We start from the raw sequence: 22,993 nt of genomic DNA on the forward strand, positions 1-22,993 counted from the left end.
CCTTTTACAGCTTCTATTACATTGCTTGTTAACCATGCTGGCCTTTTCCTAAACCTATTTGTGCCTTTCCTAACCAGCGGTATATATTTAATTTGAGCTTCCAGGATTGTAGTTTTAAATAGTCTCCAAGATTCCCCAAGTGTTTTGACCTTTTTTACTTTCCCTTTCAGTTTCTTCTTCACGTACCCCCTCATCTCAGAAAAGTTACCCCTTTTGAAGTTAAACATGGCTGTGTTGGTCTTATTTGGCAATTTCCTATTTATACATATGTTGTACTCAATAACATTATGGTCACTGTTCCCAAGTGGTGCAATCACATTTACATCTCTCACCAGGTCTTCAGCATTACTGAGGACCAAATCCAGGATCACCTCCCCCCTAGTAGGTTCTGTAACCATCTGTTCCATAGCACAGTCATTGAGACAGTCTAGAAACTCACTTTCTCTCCCCCGATTCGAACACCCATTGGCCCAGTCAATGTGTGGGTAGTTAAAATCACCCATTACAACACAGTTTTTTTGTTTAGCAGCCATCTTTAATCCTGTCATCATTTTATAATCCTCCTCTATTTTCTGATCTGGAGGGCGATAACAAACTCCCACAGTTAAGTTTCCATTTGGGCCCGTAATTTCAACCCATAGCATTTCCAGAAGCGAATCTAATTCAGTTACCTTCTCAATCTTACTGGAATGTATACCTTCTCTGACATATAGAGCCACCCCACCACCAACCCTTCCCTCCCTATCCTTCCGATATAATTTATATCCAGGAATCACCGTGTCCCACTGATTTTCCTCATCCCACCAAGTTTCTGATATGCCCACAATGTCTATGGATTCGCCCAACACTAAACATTCCAGCTCCCCAATTTTACCTCGGACACTTCTAGCATTTGTATATAAACACCTGTAACTTCCCCGGCACACTTTGCCTCGAGACGTAGTTAGGTCATCTGCACTGTTTGTCTCCATCTCAGTTGACAACTCTAATCTATCTCCCTGTAGAAGTGTTATACTTAGCCCTTCATCTCTCTGAGATGAACCATCCTGAACCAGAGACACTTTATCTCTTGTCGGCTTTCCCCTAGCATTTAGTTTAAAAACTGCTCTGCCACCTTTTTGATTTTAAGTGCCAGCAGCTGGGTTCCTTCTCGGGACAAGTGGAGACCGTCTCTCTTGTACAGCTCCCGCTTGTCCCAAAAAGAATCCCAGTGCCTAACAAACTTGAACCCTTCCTCCCTACACCATCGTCTCATCCACGCATTGAGACTCCTGATCTGCGTTTGTCTCTCTGGCCCTGCGCGTGGAACAGGTAGCACTTCTGAGAAGGCTACCTTGGAGGTCCTGGCCTTGAGTCGCCTGCCTAACAGCCTAAATTTTTGTTCCAAGACCTCACGACTGCATTTCCCAACATCGTTGGTTCCAACATGGACCACGACCGCTGACTCTTCCCCAGCACTATCTACCAGCCTATCTATAACACGCGTAATGTCCGCTACCTTCGCACCAGGCAGGCAAGTCACCATACGGTCAGAACGCGGTTGTGCCACCCAGCTATCTACTTGTCTAAGGATCGAATCACCAACTACCAAGAGCCTCCCTCCCGCCCCACCCAGGGATGGTTCCTTGATGCGAAAGGAAACCTGCTCACCAACTGAAGAAGAGGTCCCTTCTGAGGGCATGTTCCCCTTATCCTCAGTACGGTGCCCTGATTCCACAAGATCCTCATTCTCCTTGACAACAAGAACGCTGCCATTTTTAGAGTGGGACACATCTATCCTGTCCCTGAGAATCTTGTCCTCGTGCCTATCTAACTGTCTCCGCTTCTCCAGGTCAGCCACCTTGGCCTCAAGGGTACGTACTCGTTCCCTAAGAACCAGGAGCTCCTTGCAGCGAGCACACATCCAGGACTTCTGACCAGAAGGCAGATAGTCATACATGTGACACTCAGTGCAATACACTGGAAAGCCCCCAACCCCCTGCTGGCATTCTGACTTCATTATTCTGTTTTAGGAACAACACACTAAGAGGAAAGAAAACGGCTATGATCCCCCGGCTAAGAGCCACAGGCCAAGAGCCCTTTAGCTCTCGCCCTTCGGCTCGCGCCAAAGGCTCGCGCCCCTGCCCAGCAGTTGCCTTTTCAATGAAAAAGGTCACTTCCTGCTAAGCACAGGAGGTGAGCACAAAGGGGGTGTGTGGCTTGTACTCCAGCAACCCCCAGCAGCCTTACAAACACACTCACCCTCAAACACAATCAAGCCCAAACACACTTAGCCTCAAAACTACACTCAAATCAACACAAAACTACACACAAAAAGCCCCAAAGCTAGAGAGGACCACCCTTAGCTTCTCAGCTTAACCCACCACAGCCAAGAAAGGCAAAAAGCCCTTACCTCCTCTAGCAGCTGCAGACCATGTGCTCCTGAGCCCAGGTGACTCTGCTCTGCTCCCGATAGATATTGTTTATTATTAATGAGATATATAAACTTTTAAGTATATACATGCATTAGAGATACTGCAGAGAGTTTGTTTTTAGGTAACCACAACCATAAGTATTGACTAGAGCAATGCATAATGGAAAATGCTCTTTTAAAAGGCAGAAGGATCTATAGGCGCCTATTTGCACTCCTGTTTGTTTGTTCTTTCATAGAAGCCAATCCCTGGAGCTGATGTTTGTCTGCACCGAGCACAAGTTGGCTCTGCGGAGAACTCGTAAAAGAAGTAACATGTAGAGTGGCCCTCAGAGATGGTGTGTCTTGCTTGTTCTGTGTTCAGCTTATGACATGCCATCAGATACAATGAGTTAATGTTTAGGAATGCAAGTGCAGTGGCTTGAATCAGTACACTGAGCTGTACTACACAATCTTCTATATTTGCTGGCAAGCTTTTCCTTTTCTCCTTGCAGGTTCTCTCCCTCTTCCCCAGAGCTGTTTTCAGTGCTGCCTTGCTTCTTTCCCATAATTAAAACGGCAACTTGAGGAATTAATCTCTTCTGGAATATGCTCCTTCTGTTTGTTAATTTAACATGTTGGTGCAATTGCTTCTGCTCAAATTTCTGCTCGATAGCCAAGCCAGCAAAGACTGCTACCCTGAAATAGCCTCCTAATCCTTTTGTTGCAGTATCTCCTGCATTATGCACAAAGCCTAAGAGAGACTGCTGTCTTCCTCCATAGCAGGGTTCCTTGCACTCTGGCATATCATCCTTGCTAAGATATTTTCTGTCCTGGGAACAGGGTAAGCAAAGGAATGGAATTGCAATGGTGAGATAAGACAGGAAGGAATCTGAGAAAATGGCCAGCATATTACATGGACCGTAATCCTAAACATACTTATCTGGAAATGCCCCACTGCTTTATAGTTTATTAAGATTGCATTATAAGATAAAATGTAGATGGACTGCTTCAAACCCATGGGAGGCTAATTTGGTCACTAAGAGCCAAACTACAAGTGACGTCTTACACAGGTTGGACACTAGTCAGCTTCCCTCAAGTTTTGATGGGAAATGTAGGCATCCTGGTCTTGCAGCTGTAATGGAGAGCCAAGCTGTAAAACCAGGGCGCCTACATTTCCCATCAAAACTTGAGGGAAGCCGACTAGTGTCCAACCTGTGTAAGATGTCACTTGTAGTTTGGCTCTGAGTCTTCGTAATTCTTCAGTCTGCATGTTAGACCAAAATATCTCTGCCAGTATATTTTAAGTCCATATTTTGAGGTGGACAACCTCCCATCCTTAATCTTGGCCACCCACTGTTCTCAATAGGAGAGCAGTGGAGAAAGGGAGGGGAAACAGAGTCTCACAATGTTATTACTAGAGATGGGCACAAACCAGAAAAAAATGAACCATGCAGTTCGTGGTTCGTCAAATTTCACGAACCACGAACTTTCACAAACCTGCCCCTGGTTCACAAACTGGTTCATTTGGTTCGTGAAAACGTCACATCTGGGGCAGAAAATCATCACTTCCAGGCCAGCAGAAGGTCACTTCTGGGCTAGAAGAAGGACACTTCCAGGTCAGCAGAAGGTCTGCAGGAAGTTCATCCCCTGTTGCCTAGGAAACGGATTGATTGGCACCAGGCTGTCTGCAGTCACGAACCAAAAAATGAACCAAACGAACCAGCCTAAAGTTCATGGTGGTTCATCAGAAATGGGATCTGATGAACTGCGGTTCACAAACAAACCACGAACTGGCCTGGTCCGTGCTTAATTTTGGTTCGTATTTCAGTTCGTGCCCATCTCTAGTTATTACATCACCGGGTTAAGCAGCCAGAAGTGATGTTGCAGCACAATGGAATGCCATTTATGCAATTCTCCCCCTCCCCCAGTCTCCAGGGGTTGCCAGCTAAGGGCATGCACTGAAAAAATCTCCTGTGGGTCCTTGTACAAGTGTACAGCATCTAGGGGGACATCATTAATGGGAGCAAGGAGAAAAACTGTCTCCCCCCACCCCACCCCCCAAAACCTCCATAGAGTGAAGTGACACAAACTGCTAGCTTAGTTTTAAACCATTAATTCTAAATTCTGATTACTTCCCCCTCCCTTTTTTCTCCAACTTTTAAGAATAGAAAAAAACAAGTTTTCTCAACTTCTGGAATGTTTCTTATCCTTGAAATGGACATAGAGTTTGGAGTAGTGGATCCATTTATATTCTATTTTTGCGTCTCGTAGAGTTTCAGTAATCAGTTTGAGCTCTCTTTTCCTGGATAATATTTCCTTGAGTAGTTCTGTAAAGATCTGAATTTGGGAGCCATTGTACTGGAGTAATTTTTGCTTCCTGGCAATTTCTTTAATTCTTTTCCTTGTCTTCTAGTCTGGAAAAGTAGCAATGATATCTCTTGGAGCTTTCCTATTTCATTTTAGAGGACCAACCCAGTAGGCTTTGGAGATTACTGGAGTAATGTTTTTACCTGGATGCAAAAAACTGGAAAGCCAGTAGGCTAAAAATAAAGATAAATCTTGATTTGCTGTTATATCTTCATTAACCCCCCTAAATTTAAGATTCTGCTGGCGGAATATTCAATGAAGCTCCTACTGCGTTTCTCATTGTTGCCATTGTGCATGCGTCACTTGCAGTTGCTAGCTCTGGAGTTGAAGCTTGAGGAGCAGGAAAAAAATCTTGCAGATGTTTTGCTACTGTGCTTCTTCGTTTCTTGGCATTTGAGCTGTGTTTCCCCATATCTGGGAACGATTTTTTATTTATAAAGATAAGGGTTTTGGAGAGTTTTGGAGTGGGGTGGGACGGAGCTCAGCTCTCAGGCATCCGTCTTCTCCGAAGCTGAAGCCACGCCCCAGAAATTCTATTAGTCTCTTTATGCAACTCTATAGACTCCCCTCAGACTTCTTCAGATGGGTTACCCAAGGATGAACCTGTGAATTTCACTCAAGTGAGATATGATGACTTCAGGTATGAAAGAAGTATCAGGACGGAGCTCTTACAAAATCCTCTTAAAGGTCTCAGATGTTTTGTGTATTGATAAAATGCCAAATTTAATTCAGATTTCACTTTCAGCAACATTTCAGTGGCAGCTCTGGGACAAACAAACTTCTTGTTTTGGCGGCCTGTCCTGGACTGCAAAACCATGACGGATTTAAATATTTGGAAGGCCAGATTCTGAATATGGCTAGTGGGCTCTGTTAGACTTACTAGGTCACAAGTCACTATGAACTGCTTTAAAATATAACCAAATGAGAGGGAGTAAACTCATCTTTTTGTGCCTTTGGCAAATCACTTCTAAGTAATCTCCGTTTTAATAAACACATCCACTGGCATAGGAAGCAATTCAGATTAATTAACAGAGACCCTAAAGATATGAGAAAATTTGACAGGCAGTATGTGAAAATATGCCAAAAGTCAGCTATGCTCTGCTACATCTTATGCCAGATAAAAACTTATAAACAATGAGAATCTTAACAGTAATCAGTTGAGTATGTTGGGATTAGGGATTTTTAAAAAAAAGTAAATAAAGATTCTCTACAGAAGAATGTGACAATTGTCAGAGTAAAAATTTGATAGAAGAACTGCAGAATAAATATCCAAACAGATAAAAAAATAACAGCAAGTTGAAAGAAACCAATAAAAAACCCGCTGAGATTGGGTGGGGACAATTGAAGAAAAATGGCTGTTATGAATATGACAAGCTAGAGGCATCAAAGGAGGGCGATGCAGAAATCTTCTCCAGCAGGATCCACCAAATCTTCCCCTCTAGGACCCTCTGAGCTTTCAGAAACCTGAGCAACCAAATTTTTCCTCTTCTACCCAAGTAAAAAAGTGGTCTTCAACATTTATTTATTTAGAACATCTTTATGCCACCTCTCCAGGAATTTGCCTGAAGCAGCTTGCAAAATAAAAATATTAAGAATAAAACATTGAGAGATATCAATTAAAAGTTAGCATTTAAAAGCCCCATCCCAGCATAAAACATATATCATAAAAACAAACCGCAGATAGCTTTTAAAAAACAGTTTCCAGGCTAAAATGTTGCTAAAAAAACAACCTCTTAATTAAAAGCTTGGGTAAATAGAAACATTTTGGCCTGGCACCTAACAGAAACAACATTCGACTCCATGTGGTACATAGTACTAATAGAATCTTAAACAGAGATGCATCCTTCTAAGTCCATTGACTTCAATGGACTTAGAAATGTATCATTCTGCTCAGGATAGCACTGTTAGTTCTCACCAGGCCACTTAAATTTTTTCTGTCTGCCTTTGGTTAATGTTCTAAGGCCATGCCTTTTTACAAACTTTGGGAGTCCCTTCAGTATGTAGAGACTCCTACATATTCCTCCTCAAGACATGCTCCTCCTCAAGTCCTCAAATCTGCAGAGAAGACCCTGCTATCTTTGTTATGGAGTAACTTTCTTTGACTATTTTAAAGTAATCCATTAACCACTAAACCACAGAAAGAAGAATGATCAGACTCTTTAATGATCATTCTTTACAGGTACCCCAGTCTTCTAACTTAACAGAGAGGAGTTCTTCATTCCAGATCCTGGTAAAAGCCTTGTATCTTAGCCAACAATACAGTATTGTCTTTTAAAAACCTTATTTAAAGTCACTCTAGTTATCCTTGAACAAATTAAATAAACCAGAATAAAATACTAGCATATTTAAATGAGATGATAAATAAAAGATCATATATGCCATCCCTTCTCCTACTTAGCCTACAATTGAAGATGATATACAATTTCTAAAAGTCTTACCAAGGCTTTTCAGGAAAGATTTAAGAGATTTGGGTTTTTTAGGTGTGGCTGTCTTATTTAGAAATAATTACATGAGCTTCATGCAACCTTATTAAACTATCTAATTCATTTTCTGTAAAGGCATGAGGTTAGACACCTCTGAGCATTCCAAAGAATAATTGTTACAAACTTTATTTTGTTTGTTCTGGGATTTATTCTGCTTATAAAGCTATTTTTTTCACATTATTCTGTTCAAGGCTGAAAATTGTAGGTTTGCTGGAACAATGAAAAAATGCTTGTTTACAGATTGCACAACAACATAAATGCAAACTCGCAGGCCCAGTGAGTGAAAACATCCTAAACATAGTTTTAAAGTTAAAATTCGCAACACTTTATTTCTTGGGGGCATGAACAGATGCAACAAGTTCAAGTGCTGCCTCTCCTGTTGTGTTCTATCTTTAAAATTCTCTCCCTCCTTCATATATTATTCTCATTTAGTAATCCTTGAGAAGATTTTCCTACTGCAGAAGGCCTTGGAGATTGTGGAGGGTCATTATTCTGGCTGTAATGTTTCCTGGTTTATTGGAGCTGTTTGGTTTGGCTGGTTTATTTGCATGTATTGTGTGACAGAAATTAAGTGGGGCATTAATTTTTAAATAAACATTTTTTAAAAAAGTGATGTTATCTGTATAAGATGTTGTCCACATATTTTTGCTATGAGGAAACGTGCTTTGGCATGGTGAATGCTGATGACAAATGTAGTTGATAGTGTTTTTAAAAGAGCACACAGAAAATTATGATGGAGACTGAGCTGTTCCCCAACACTGGTACATGGAGTGCTAACAAACTGGATGCATTAAGCCTCTCTTTGATGTTGAATGCCAATGAAAAGATCAATATATGATCCCCTGTCACTGGTCCATCTATTTATACCCTCAGGAACAGCATTAACTGAAACCAGCACTGCCATGCAGTGGAAATTATGGGAAGGAAGAAACTGAAAAGGAGAAAGTGTGATAAAAACTGTTCAACACATTCATACCACAAGTCCTCCTCAGGGCCTTGACACGCTAGAAGGGAATGGATGCACTTGCTCATGAGGAGGGCCAGCCCTGGCTACAAGGCCATTACCATGATATTGCCTATTGATGTAATTTTTATTGATCTGATTTTTATTTCCTTATGGTCCAAGGCAGCTTACAAACATAAATCTAAAACTCATAAACTACAATAAACCCCCCTTCCCACCAAAAGCCTACACCCCATTGAAAGCTCTAGCAAATAAAATGACCTTCTACAGACTTCTAGAGACAGCATCCCCTAAGATACTTGGGGAAACTATTCAATAGGATAAGATCTACAACAGGAAAAAGTGCTGTGGTAGGGTTGCCACTGCCAGCCTCCTGGAGGGGCCTGGAAATCTCCAAGAACTGCAACTATATAGATCAGTTCCCCTAGAGAAAATGGTTGCTTTGGAGAATGTGGTATTATATCCACTGAGATCCCTCCCCTCCCTAAACCCCACTTGTTACGACCCTTACTTTCTCTTGGGTAGGTTTTTCTTTTAATCTTTCCCTTAACACCCTCTGGGTAGTTTGCTGCCACCGGGAATATTATATTCCAAGATATTTTATTTAAGTTTCCCTTTGGTGACGTTCGTAAGCGTCAGGCTCCTTCGTGGTTCTATGTGGCCCTGAGGATAGCAATGGGATATAGCAATGACAGCTACTCTGGGATGTAACAAAACAAAATAAACTTTTATTTTTTCAAGAAGCGTATCAGTTTCATAAAAGTAGTTCTTGGTTCTTAGAGCCAAAACACACGTTAAGAAAAACCTAGGTTCAGCACGTGTTCTCTTACCTCAAGGTTTGCTGGGATCTGTAGGCGTCCTGGAAGCTTAAAGTTTAGCATTTACAGAGCAGCAAAAAGGGAAAGGGAAATACAGGCGCCTGTATTTTAAGCTTTAAGCTTCCAGGACGCCTTTAAGCTTCCAGGACGCTTACAGATCCTTTAAGCTTCCAGGACTTTAAGCTTCCAGGACCCCTACAGATCTTTAAGCTTCCAGGACGCCTACTTTAAGCTTCCAGGACTCCTACAGATCCCGGCAAACCTTGAGGTAAGAGAACACATGCTGAACCTAGGTTTTTCTTAACGTGTGTTTTGGCTCTTAAAGTTACTTCATTTAAACTCATTCATACAGATCTCTTCTAAGGCTTCACACACAGTTAGCCTCTTTCTCTAACTCAATATTTCTCTCACAGAAATACTTAAAACTCCTCAGGCAGCACACAGCTAGCCTCTCTTTCTCTGACTCTCATTCACAGAAATATTAAACCTGGTCAGGCAGCACACAGCTGGCCTCTCTTTCCCTGACTGAGTGTCCTTTCACAAACATGCTCAGTTCAGGTTCCACACAGGTTATATTTCTCTCATAAATACTTCAATATACTCAGGCAGCACACAGCTAGCCTGCCGTCTTCTGACTGAAACTTTGCTCTCTGCCCTGTCAGTCTCAAATGGCATTCACTCCGCCCACGCTCTCAGTCATCAACCAATCATATCCCTCTCTTTCACCCCCACTCTTCACCTAACTCAAACCAAGCATTTAAAGATACATGCACTCATTTACTTGAAATTATTACACCACTTTACCCAGACTCCAATCCAAAATTTCCAGAAATTTCCCAACCCAGATTTGGCAACTCTACTCAGAGTTGGCAACCAGGTGAGCTATCTGAAGCATGAGGAAAAGCCAGTAAGTGGTAGCTTACGATGATTGACACTGTACACATGGGTGGGATTGTATGACTTGTGAGGGGACCATGTTACAAGGTCATGCCAGACCCTGAGAAATTACGCTTGGGCTTCCTCAGTGTAAACATCCTGTGTGGAAAGAGGGATTACTATCACTTTTTACCAGCCCAAACCAAAATGACTTGGACAGTTGCAAGATCCTGGACAGTCCCAAATTTAGTCACCCCACTTCATACACCTTACAGATTTAGTAAAAAATTCAAAGAGTTCTTGTACACTCTAGCAGTTTGTTCCAATAAAAAATACAGCATAAAGCCTTCATTCTCCTGACCAGCAGGAACAAAGCACTGAGATAGGATCCCTTCACCCCTGCTTGTGATACCATATTGGATCAGACGACATCAGCAGTTTTTAAGATTTAAAGCTCTGGGGAATTTTTTTTTTAAGGAAGGTTTTAATCAAGCTTAGTCAAGACATGGAACATTCTCTAGGAACCACAATGTTTTCATTTACTGAATAATAGACTAGACTAGAATTAATGCTGATCTAAGACATTCAAACCACACGTGATATTATTGCCTTAATAGCTTTTGAAAATCTGTTCTTAGTGGGGCTGAAAGAAAAAGGAGGAGAGAGAAGATCCAGGGGCAGCTTTAGGATTAAGAAACCCTCAGGGGCCTGAACTTGATTGTTCCACATCTGCAATTTATTATCCAAGATTATTTTACTTGTCTAGTTTAGTAGCTCCAATTAAGACCAATTCTTCTTTTGTCCCAGTTGTTGAAGATAATGAAGTGTCTGCCAACAGGCGGCTATGCCAATAAAAAGACAGGATCATCTTCTGTTTGACTTCTGTATGAAGCCAGATCATCTCTAGGATTGGCATGATTTGTCATCTAGTAACACCCAAATGCCTTTTCTTTTCACCATTCTGGGAATTTCATCTCTTACTGGAAATGAATGCTTGGGGACCCTGAACAACTGGATAGAAGCCAAAGAAGGTGATTCCAAATAATTTTTCAGAGGGGGTTATATAAAGGATGCAACATACAACCATCTTTTTACACATCTGTACATGAACGCCCATATCACTATAAATATGGCATGAGCCCTCAAAAGTATTTCTGTTATGAATGTGCTACCATTTTCAAAATATCCACATACAAAGCCCTTAATACCCTCAGACTCAACTGGAAATGGAAAGCAAAACTGTTCTTGCTAAGAGGTGGAATTCCCACAATTCCTAGCACTGAAAGCTAGAAAAACCAATATATTGCAAATACCCTAAGCCATCACAGGGCCGGATTGACAGGGGGGCAGGGGGTAGTCTGCCCCTGGTGCCACCAAAGAAGGGGCGCTGGGCGCAGCTGCCAGCCCCGGGAGCACGTGGGCAGCAGGACAGGGGGCACGCTTGCTGCGCGCCCCCTGTCCTGTGGGGCAGGCAAATGGCGCAGGCAGCCTCCTATCCACTCGCATTGCTGCCGCCAGTTCTGCTGCGCTCCAGGACAGCTGGCTTGCCGCGGGGTGGCACGCATCACCCTGCATGATGACATCACAGAAGTTATGTCATCATGCAGCGCCGGGAGCGCGCGCACACTGCGAATGCACATGAGTGGCCAGTCTTCGGTTGCCCTGGGCACCGGCAACCGTAGATCCGGCCCTGAGCCATCATTTGTACTTTGTGAACTACAAGCTTTGACTACTGCAATACTGGCTGTACACTGCTGCTGTTGAAAAGTGCACATGGACTGCTGCTGGTGCAGATGTAGTATTTTGCCTAGGATTGGTATAATGTAGTGTATTTAAAATATGTTATGCTGTCTTTCTACTCAATTACAGTTACTGGGATTATGCCAGACAAAACAAAAAATCTTCACCCACTGGTGGAAAGATGGATCTCTGTGGACCTTCCTATGTTGTTCATGATTTTGCTTGCTCTTGCCCACTGAGCAGCAGGAGAAATGAGAGGGATGGCATTGCTGATGTCCTGGGATCTTTACCTACATGGCTTGAACTCAGCCCATTTCAAGAAATGCTACTGGGATGGATTCAACTGTCCTGCACGTAGCCTTCTTCTAGCCTAAGAAGACTTCCTCCAACTTAAGTGGCTCTTAAGTAGGTGGGATTTAGAGGGAGGCTTTTAGACTGAAGGAAGGTTTCAGTCTTGAGACAAAAGTAAAATCTATAGGAATTCCCCAACCCAGAGTTGGCAATCCTGGTCCAAAGACCTCAAGGTAACATACTAATTCTCCTTTCCTCAGTTTTATCCTCACATGGCCAAGGCACCCAACAAACTTCATGTTTGCAAGGGGATTTGAACCTGACCATCCCTAGTCATGGCCTACATGACCCTTGAACCAATGCACCATCACATCATTTTCCCCTTTGTTCCCATAATTTGGATTTTAAGGTTCCCTTTAAGAATGCATGGGTGGGGTTTGCCTTTTCCTTCAAACTTTTTTAAAAAGCCCCTCACAGATGCTTGCACGGTTATAGGGACAGCATGTCTGATGCACTTCACTTATATTGGTCTGCTTGATATTCCTAGCTTTGATTTTACAAGAGTAAACCTCCACTTGGCAGGCTGAAAATGCTAACCTAGGCTATGACTAATGTGTTTCTTGCCTGTTGCCACAACAACTCAGCTCTCCCTTTCCCCTCCCAGTCCATTGCCCAATTAATCTTAAAATACCTGTGTTTTTGGAGGGTACTGGTCAGACTGCCTTTTCTTTTCCTGGAATGCTCAATTTAACATGCTAATAAGCTTCCTAGCCTGGTCGAGGGGTTCAAGTAGAAATTCTATTCTTCCTGGTAATTCAAATCAAATTTCATTTTCATGGGTAAATGGAACCTCATAGTAGCATAAGATTTCATGAGTGATTTCCGCAGGCTTTGCTCTGGCAGTCTTTCTCTGACTTGTAAGATAAGGATTGGTTCCTGTCACAAGGGGTGGTTACCCCTATGCCCAATGTTGTTGAACAGGTTTTTTAAAAAGAGGCAGGCTTGAGTTTCTCGCTTTCTTGATGCTATGCTGTACATACAAGTAGACAACTCTCTTGGGCATTTTTTAATGTCATGTTGGCATGTTATTGTAATCAACTTTTATATGGCATATTCCTCAGAACTCTAAATGTAACTTTTAATGAAAAATTAAGTGCTTATATTTCTTTACTGTGGCTGGCTGTCATAGACAGACTATAAGTAAGAAACTCAGGTGTCTGTTCCCCCACATCCAGGGTGCAAGACCCAGACAGAAAGTTTGATATAAGCAGAATATCAACCTTTAGTGAAATATTTGTATTTCATTATGTGAGGTAACATCATAAACATGTCACTGCACACTCAAACTTTAATCCATATGTTAGCTTTCAGGATCATATGATAAGATAACCATTTTTCTCACAGTAGTCATCATTTTACTATGCTTCTGTCAGTTCCTCCTTTTTGAAAATTAGTTGCTTTCCAAGAGTAGGAGCTGGTGTTATTTATTTATTCAGAAAATATAGACACCAGCCTTCCAGAATCTGTTCACAACGAACACACTAAAACAAGGCCAACAAGTAAATAAAAGAAGTCAACCTAACAAAAACAGGTCAAGAAAAACATGCCAGGGTATAGAAGTGGCATAAAACAAATCGAATAGTCTAAAATGATATTGATAAAACAGTCATCAGGCTTGGAGAAGACCATAACACAGCTAAAAAAGATGTTCCCCTTAGTTAAAAGCCTGGGTAAGGAAAAATGGTTTGGCTTTGCAAGTAAATGAAAGTACAATAGGCACTAGGGAGTGAAATTTTTGGAAATCTGGGGTTCCTTCACAAATATACCTCCTTTGGTCAGCACTTCAATGGGCACAAACTTGGGTATTATCTTAGGAACAAGGAGGTAGACTGAAAGAGCAATGTAAAATACTAAGTTTGGAGAATCATTGAGCTATGAGGAACTGGATAACATATAAAATCACACGAGGATATAAAGAAGCAACAGCAAACAAAACGGATGATTTCTTGTGCAAGCTGTCCCAGTAATGCTAGATGTCCCTCCCTTAGGCCAGTCCAAAATAAGAATGAACCCTTGGTGCTGTTATGATCATACAGTGTCCCTAAAAGGTGGGGGGGAGAAAAGGTAATAATTGAAGTTTCTCTCTGAGCAGCACTCAGAGCAGAGCCAGGGAGGGATACATTTGGGAAGCATGGAGGGTAGAGTCAGGAGGTAAGGAAGTTCAGATTAAAGAAACAAAATAGGAAGTTTCATACTTCTCTTAATACAGCAGTCTCAATGCACTTGTGAAAGTTCTGAATGAGGGGAGGGTCCAGGAAGAAGGAGAATATATCTGTCCTGTGGTTTCAGTGGTGGAGGTAGGGCCAGCCTGAGGGCTTTGGGTGCATGTGCAGCCAGTGGGGAACACTAGCTCATCAGCTGGACTGGCAGGCGCACCCACATTTACTAGCTAGACAGCTAGCAGGTGCACATAAACCTCGAGATGCCAGTTGGCCAGGTAACCTGGAAGTCAACAATGCTGGGACCAGGGGACTGAGGGACTGCCTGCTTTTGGTGCCTCTGGTGCCCTAAGCAATTGCCTAGGACCACCTAGTAGATGGAGCACCCCTAAGTGGAGGAGCAATTCTGGTGAGGGAACTGAAACATTATGTTACTATGTCTTATCCTGAAGTAGGAAAGGAACAGTTTGGAACAGAGAACTGAAGCCACTTTTCCCTATGCCAAGATGCCACCTTTATATTATACTGCTTTACATAGTACGTACTATCGGTTGCAGTATATATTATCCTATGTAATTTCTGCATTATTTAACATGTCATGTTAATACTTATTGTTTCAAAACTCTGCTTGGTTCAGATTTCTGCATTCCTTATCCTATTACACTGTGTAATCCATCTTGAATTTCAGTGAGAAAGGCAAAAATTAAATAATATAAATAAATAAATAAGTCCTAGTCATTTACATTTGGGCCTAAATCCTATTCATTGTACTTTTGAATCTTCTCTGTCATAGAGCCAAATTTCAGAATGCTGCCTGTGATTGGAGGATTCAGATTTTTCTTTGTGCAAGATGCAAGCAGAAAGAAAGTACCTGATGAGGTAATGGAAAAGTCAGATGGATCTGAGTGGGGTGATGGAATTACTTGAGCAACAGCTTTGACTAATGCCTGTTGGCAAAAGCAAGGGGCTGGGATGATGGCTCTCGATCATAATTCCAGACTAGTCTCCATTGTAAAACAGATTCCTGGGTGATCCTAGGAGGATGGTTGTTGTCCTGAAAACCTTGATAGTAAGCCTGAATTTTGATGAGTCCTCAGGAGGCCACAGAATACAGCCATTGTCTACAGCTATCCAAGCTCCCCTGGAAACCTGGAAGAGGGGTTCAATATGCCTCCCAACTCAGGGCCTCTCATGGAGTAACAATTCCAAAATGAGATGCCACCACCAAAAAAGCCCTGTCTCTCTGGTTGCCGCCCATTTCACCTCTGCAGGTGGAGGGCCCAGAGAACCACATTACTTTAGGTTGAATGGTGGAGTGCAAAAATTTCAGCCTTTACTTGGGGAAGACAAGCCATGAGGACACAGAAAGAGCAGAGTACAAATGAATACTCATCCTGTATTAGATCTAATGTCTGGATTTTTCCTGCAGATAATACAGGTAATCCTAAATGTATTTAAGGAATTCTAACAGGTAGTAATGCTTAATAAAGATATACCTTAGGCAATGGTGCAATGCCTACTTTAATTTCATGCCTGCTTCAAGTTCTGCATACATGTGCATCAAGAGCTGCTTTTGGATCTTACGTTACTGTCTAACATGAAGCCCTCTGGCATGTAACAAAGCAAATCCAAACATGCTGCTATGTTCACTCAAGCAGCAAAGACAGCAAAAAGAAAATTTCCCCCACTCCCGCTCCAGTTCATGCTGTTCTTCTAAACTGTTTATAAATAACTGCAGCCAGTTCTTGGCTTCAGACTCCTCCTCGGCTCTAGCCTTCAAGGATTCTCTCCAACTCCAAAATAGAGGTCAGCATGACTTCCCCATTTTAGAAAGCAAATGTGGAAGGCAGCAAAACCTGCAATGGGGAAGACTGAGATATCCTGCTAAATAGATTCACAAAGTGGGCCTTCTGCCCATTCCCTTTGGACCACAACCCTGTTCCCATTTTCCTTATCAGCCTATGCTTTCTAACTTGCCATATTTTGCTGTGTGCATCATTTGGTATCAGCCTCTGTCTATTTAAACAATACGTTTTGCTTTACCCTTGACAAATCTTTACCCTTTGTTTGGTCTGTAGCTGATCTCATCCTTATCCTCCCTATAGCCATGAATCAACATAATAAATGAATCCATCACTCCACACATTTGTTTCTCCCAGGTTAAAACTAATTTCCCCAAATGGGGATGGAAGGAACTCTTTTGTACTAAGCCAGATGGTTGGTCCCTAGAGAGAAAGTGCTGTCTACTCTGCCTTGCAGTGGTTCCCCCACTTCTCAGTGTCTTTCTCATCTTGTCAGCTGAGATCCTTTAAGTGGAAAGAAGGAGTAGAAAGAAAGAACTATCAAACTGGCTCTCAATGCTCCTCAATCTAGGGAAGGAAGCACATTCCCTACCATATTATCTAACCTCTCTCTATAAAGACAGCAAAAATAACAGTGTATGGCAGTATTTCTGAAGGATATACAAAAAATCTGATTTCCCTTGATTATTTTATGCTAGTGAGACATTTATTTTACATGTAGGCTCAGATGCAGCCATTTTCTTCCATCAATCCTGCCCTATCCCCCTCCTTACTACAGCCCTTTTCCCATATGACTTTTTCCCCTGCCAGCTTCCATGGTCTCAAGTAGAGATGGGTACAAACAGGAAAAAAAATGAACCATGCAGTTCATGGTTCATCGCATTTCACGAACTACAAACTACAAACTTTCACAAACATGCCCCAGTTCATGAATCGATTTGTTTGGTTCATGAAACTGTCACTTCCGGATCAGCAGAAGGTCTATAGGAAGTCCATCCCCTGTTGTCTAGGAAACTGATTGATTGGCACCAGGCTGTCTGCAGTGACAAACCAAAAAATAAACCAAACGAACCAGCCTAAAGTTTGTGGTGGTTCGCCAGAAATGGGCTCTGATTAACCACTGGTTCATGAACCATGAATCAGCCTGGTTCATGATGAATGTTGGTTCATGTTTCGGTTTGTGCCCATCTCTAGTCTCAAGCATAGCAAATGTTGGTGGTCAAATGAGACCATTTGTTCCTTTTTCAGGAGCTGGCTGGATCCATTTAGTCTTTTCAACTGACTGATTTAAAGTAAGTTGATTAAAGTGTCTTCCTTCGCGCAAAGTCTTTTTAAACTTCCCAAAGTGTGAATGGGCTAGCATTAGCCTATATTATTTTGGCAAACTAAATGGCAAACTAGAAGAATGAATGTTAATTTCTCCTTTGGAAACCAATGGGACTGGAAAGAATCTCTTCTCTTCTCCTCTTTGTACCAGTGGATAAAATGACCCAGTTCAATTCAAACATCCTTTGTTGTTTGGAGGTACATCCAGGCAGGCACCAAAGTTTTTAAATTTATCAGCATGACATGATTGTTTTAATCAAAAGTTATGGGTTGCAGGTGATTGATTGGTTCTTTGTACTTCTCTTTGTAGAATGACCTCTCAACAAAGAAAGTGGCATACTTTGTGTTTCAAAAGGAGTTGCAGTGCTCAAATTATGTAAATAAAACCAATGCTACCAGTCAATGCAACAAAGTGATTCTATGATACTGCATAATTTGATTTCTAAAGTTTTATGCTTTTCTATTTTTGCTCCATTCATCTTCCTATAGCAGTAGCACAACAGGACTGGTAATATTGGGATGTAATCATTTTAAACGGTAAAGGAAGATTTGATCTGCCTCTAAGCCCTTATAAAAGGCAATCAAAATTAGCTGTTATCATACACTCACATACATACAAATCAGCAAACGGCCATCACTCAGGTCTCAAAAGAAAAAGAGATAGTGATGAAATGCTTTTTAAAAAACCCAGAGATGATAGAATAAAGAATCCATTTTAAACATCATAAAAGATGTCTGGTTTTCTCTTTAACTTTGTTTGGAATGCAAACATGTTCAATGGTCAAGGATCTGTCCTGCAGTGTAAAAGAACCTATATGAAACAAGTTTCACACTGAAGCAACAAATCTGAGAATTACTTTTGCTTCCATAGTGTACTGGCTTCACCACTGGCTTGGGTTATGAGTGTAGTGCCTCTTTCTATACAAACTGTCACCAGTATTTTTTTCAGGGTACAGCTCACTCATAGGCCATTTCCTCACGTCCGTAAAATAGTGACACACTCCTGGAACCCTAGTGGCTTCTTTGTTCAATATGCGCCAAAAAAACACCCTTCATCCATTTTAAACAAAAATTGCACAAAGAAGCCGCCAGCATTCCAGGAGTGTGCCACTATTTTAAGGACATGAGGAAACAGCCATAGTCTCTGTACATAACATTTGCGCAGAGATTCTGTGAACAATGGGGTAGGGCCAACAAATGGCAATCAAGGACAATGCCTGCCACCAGGATTTTCTTCCCTCCAACTTCTCCACAATGATAGCATACAAATTTTAATCAACTACACAAGGAGCATCTCCAAGAGAAGGAGATTTGGTTGCTAAAGAATAGACCTGGGGATGTCTAGCTGCTTTTCTTATAGAATGTATAGTTTTGGAGTGTTCGCTCCATAGGTGGATTTTTGTTGTGAGGATAAAATGGAGGAGAAAAGAACAATATTTGCTGCTTTGGGTCCCCCTTGAGAAGAAAGGTGGGGTATAAATAAAGTAAAATAAAATTAAAAATTCTTCTCCAAACTTTGCCCAGTCACTCTTACAAATCAGTTCTCCAGTGTTTGTGGCATGGAGTTCCTCTCCCTGGAAAAACTGATCTTTCTCCCTTTCAGGCTCACAGAAACAGAAACCACCATCAACTGACGTTGCACCGCTGCAGCCCCAAACTCCCAAGGTAAATCAATCAGCCGGTGTCAGCCTCCCATGCTCAGGCTGGGATTACAGGTACGTGCCACTGTGCACTGATCTTTCATGGATGGGGTTTCCACACTGAAAATGTGGGTGAGGAGGACTGGATGACTGGTAGTAGTGGGGAATGGCTAGACCAGGCAAAGAGAGAGAATTTTGGGAGAGGGGGAGAAGGTTTCTGAACATGCTGGTACTGGTTTGTTCCACATTACCGCACATCCCCTCTATTTGGCTTCTATTTTTTTGTTCTGGTTCTCTTCATCAGGTTTTGCCATTGGTGGCCAGGTCTTGCCACTGGTGAGGCCAGCGCTCTGGCTTCTGCTATTCCTTTCATGTGACTGTGATATGACAAACATGTATCTTGGTTATATGCTGTCACTTAAGAAAGTTAAAGATTTGGAAGGACTGAAATGAAGACTGCTGTAAAGAAATAGGGTGTAAAGAAATAGGCCTACTTGGCTAGAGTCTTTATGAATTATGGTAAGTGTTGCCATTGTGACAGTGAATCTACAGAAGCTTGTCATGCACCACAGAACATCAACCTCACATGTCATTGCAGGGCATTGATTGGTTAGTGAGATCTTCCCAGGTTGCTAGGCAACTGGGAATAAATTGGGAAAGTTAGGTTTTGCTTCTGTTGGTCTGTCTGTTCTTTTCTAGAGGATCTCTTTGAGGTCCCTTATGACCTTCCTTAACTATGGGTGTCCTCTCACACTTGGATTACAATTTTGACTTGATGCCTTGGACTTAGAAACTCTGATGCTGATTAAGAAAGCTACACTACACCTATAAGTTACCATCATGACTTAAAACAGCAAAAGACTGCCTGGCATGCATAGGTGTGACGGAGTTCACTTTAATGCAAGGTTTCCACAGTGCAGCATTCAGAGAGTGGAATGGAAGGAGTTAATAACTGCCTGGAAGGAGAGATTTATTGACAGGCTGCTCCCCCCTCTCTCTGATTCAGTTATGAGTCTGAGTTCAATTGAGAGTGTGGAGTCTGACAAGAACTCCCTCTGAAGTGAGGAAAAAGTAAATGCCTGCCCCAACTGTGACAACATTGTCTTAAGGAAGACATTCAGTTGATAAGTCCAACTATAAAAGCCAGCACAAATTGAAACCTGTTTACACAGCCAGTGTAAATAGTGTGTTTTTGGCAAAATGTGTGGATAGTAAATGGAGACTCCTATTCAGCCAAGTGAAAAGGGTTATGTGTTATGAAGAATAATAATTCTGGCTCAGTGTCAAGAAAGAGGGTTTCATTCTAAGGAGGACCCCAGGTCTGTTGTAAAGGGGAAACAGTGTTAAATTAACATCAGGACACTTGCGTTGTAAAACCTTGCTGCTTTAACCAAAGTATAGAAATACTAACCTCTTGCTCTTAAGAATTGTAAACATTGAATCCAAGATGCAAGCAACCAATTGTGCCTATTAGTTTTAAAGAATTCTGTTCTACCAACAGATTTCACCTCAGCAATTTCATCCCCTTACTGCCCATATTCCATCTCTGCCTGTCCAATAAATTTGCTGTTTCTTTTGTGAGTTACTCAGCCTCCAGGCCATTTCATATAAAGAAGAGGGCTCCTGTTTCTTCCCTATCAAGTTTCTGGGCTAGGCAAAAAACCCCAAAGTATAACTACTTCTCAGAGTAGACAAAATGAACTTTAAACTACAAACAGAGATATGCTACTTGAGGCTACTCAGGCACAGCAAACAAACTTTGATTTTAGCGGGGAAATCTGCCTCAGGGTATTCCATGGACTTAGGGAAGTCCATCAAAATAGGGTTAGGTCTAGAAAGATCTTTATTGTCTTATTTATCCTTCCCCACACTTTCCAAAATATAACTTTTTATGCATACTTAGAACAAACAAAATATTCTTTATGACTGTTTTGTGTTTCTTTGATCTTGACTTCAACCTAAATCAGAACCCAGACAAAGATACTTTTGTATCTTTTGTGGAGACATACTTACTCTCTCTGCTCCTGTAAACATACTTACTCCTCTCTGCTTACTCTCTGCTCCTGTAAAGCTAGAGGCTTATTTTCCCCAGTCTCTGAACAAAGCAGTACTACCCTGCTGCTGTGTTCAAGAGTGTTCTTTTAGGATTGAGGCACTTCTACTGACTTACCCTAACCAGCGGGGCTTTGTTTTCTTTACATAGGACATTGTAGAGCCATGACATCATCTTCCTGGCTACCATGAGGATGCTGCAGCCCTTTTTAACTGTCTTAAAAATGCCATGATGGCCCCCTCAGTGCAATGAGCTGAGGTGATTTTGTCCCACCTCCAGCACCTTATCAAGTGCCAAAATGGCTACATACCCTACCCGCATGGCTGTTTTGGCACTTGAAGCAAAGCCTCCACACTCTGGACCTAATCAAGATATGGGCCATGCAGCATTTTAAAAATTGGTTTAAAATGGTGGTGGCATCCTCATAGCATATACTTTGGCCCCCCGTTGATCTCACAAATAGATGGAGGATTTAGAAAATTAATCTCTTTGATGCAATAGGGACAATCTTAGAATAGAAGAGATATAGGAAGTGTTATGTGGGCTTTCCAGTTCTTATGTTTTTACACTTGTGAAAGTGATGGTTTTAGAACTTCTGACAAGTTACAATGATAAAATATATGTTATAAAACTAAAATGCACTTTAAAAAAATTAAATGAGATACACATACATCCAGGCTCAACCTCAATAGTACGGTTGCATTTACATGCCATTTTTTCATTCCTTTTAATTGTCACATATTGTTATATTGTCTTCTTATTTCATGCATTTTTATTTCTGGTATTCATGATTTGATTTTTTAAAAGCATTTTACACCAATTTTACACCCTGTATACATATGGTATTTATACTGTATTGATAATATTTTTAAAAATCAAGCAAATGAGGGTAGAGAAAAAAATGCAAAATTAAAGATTCATGACTTTAATTTACCCAGGGAGATGTGGGGTTTTCATTTCCAGACAATAATAATAATAATATTATTATTATAATATTCTAATAATGTCAAGATTTAGAACAATCTTCCAAATAAACATCATGATATATAACACCATTGTATTACATCCTGTCATAAAACAGACAGTAGTAAATCCATCTTTCTGACATGTCACAAAATATAATTTCAGAGAAGAATTCAGAACTATGTATGATAAACATCTAAGTAAATGCCTTTATATGTTGTGGCTGCTTCAAGTTATATACTGTGCAGATTATAGCAGTATTTTTTTTATCAAGAGGGCTTTTTCAAAAGAGGAACAGTTGCTCCTATGCTTCATACATGGAGGGATCCACATCAATATTCAATAGTATGTTTCAAAGTAGGAAATATATGTATTAGTTTGTGAAGAAAACTTACACCTACCTCTTTGCTACAACATACCTCCAAATTATCTTCTATATCGCCAAATGAAAAAATTCTAAAAGGAAACTACACTAAAATCACAAAAATCATATATGTTAAGCTACTGTATCTCCTTTCCCTGCAAAGGTAGTAATATGGACCTATAAACTTTTAAATTGGAGCAGAGTTGTCACAGGTGCCATTTCATTAGAGATGCGGTTCACCTACAGAACTGTGGCAGCTTTTTTCCAAGCATGCACACATTCTTGTTTGCCAGCCATGTGTATAGTGTTTCTGTGCCAAGATTTTCATGGGTTTACTGGGACTGCACTTGCTCCAATGTTTTGTTGTTGTTGCGTGTTTCTGGTGGGGTTCTTTGCACTTTCTGGCATATGAATGCTTAAAGCGTTTCTGAAGAAACCTCCCGCTACTTACTCAATCTCTCCCCATTTCTCCCCCCGAAGCTCTTGCCCCCCTCTACATTTGCATCCAGTCACAGAAGCTTGCTTGCAGTAGTAGCTGCACTCCTTTTTAATTTTTCATTCAGCACTGTAGCGCAATAGGGCATGTGCAAAAACATTTTTTTGGAAAGGACAACAGTGATGAAAGTGCCTGACCTCCAAAACCACTTTTGGAGGTACATATGGAGGTTACAAAAGGTAAGTGCTTGAGGCTACAG

At 41.3% G+C, this 22,993-nt stretch overlaps 1 long non-coding RNA gene across 1 annotated transcript in view; it reads right to left on the minus strand.

Moving 5' to 3' along the window:
* Nucleotides 1-22,993, minus strand: part of LOC129327396 (uncharacterized) — an 84,210-nt gene that overhangs the window by 15,041 nt on the left and 46,176 nt on the right. The window lies entirely within an intron of this gene.

The sequence above is a fragment of the Eublepharis macularius genome, chromosome 4, assembly GCF_028583425.1.
Source record: "Eublepharis macularius isolate TG4126 chromosome 4, MPM_Emac_v1.0, whole genome shotgun sequence".
Classification (NCBI taxonomy): domain Eukaryota; kingdom Metazoa; phylum Chordata; class Lepidosauria; order Squamata; family Eublepharidae; genus Eublepharis; species Eublepharis macularius.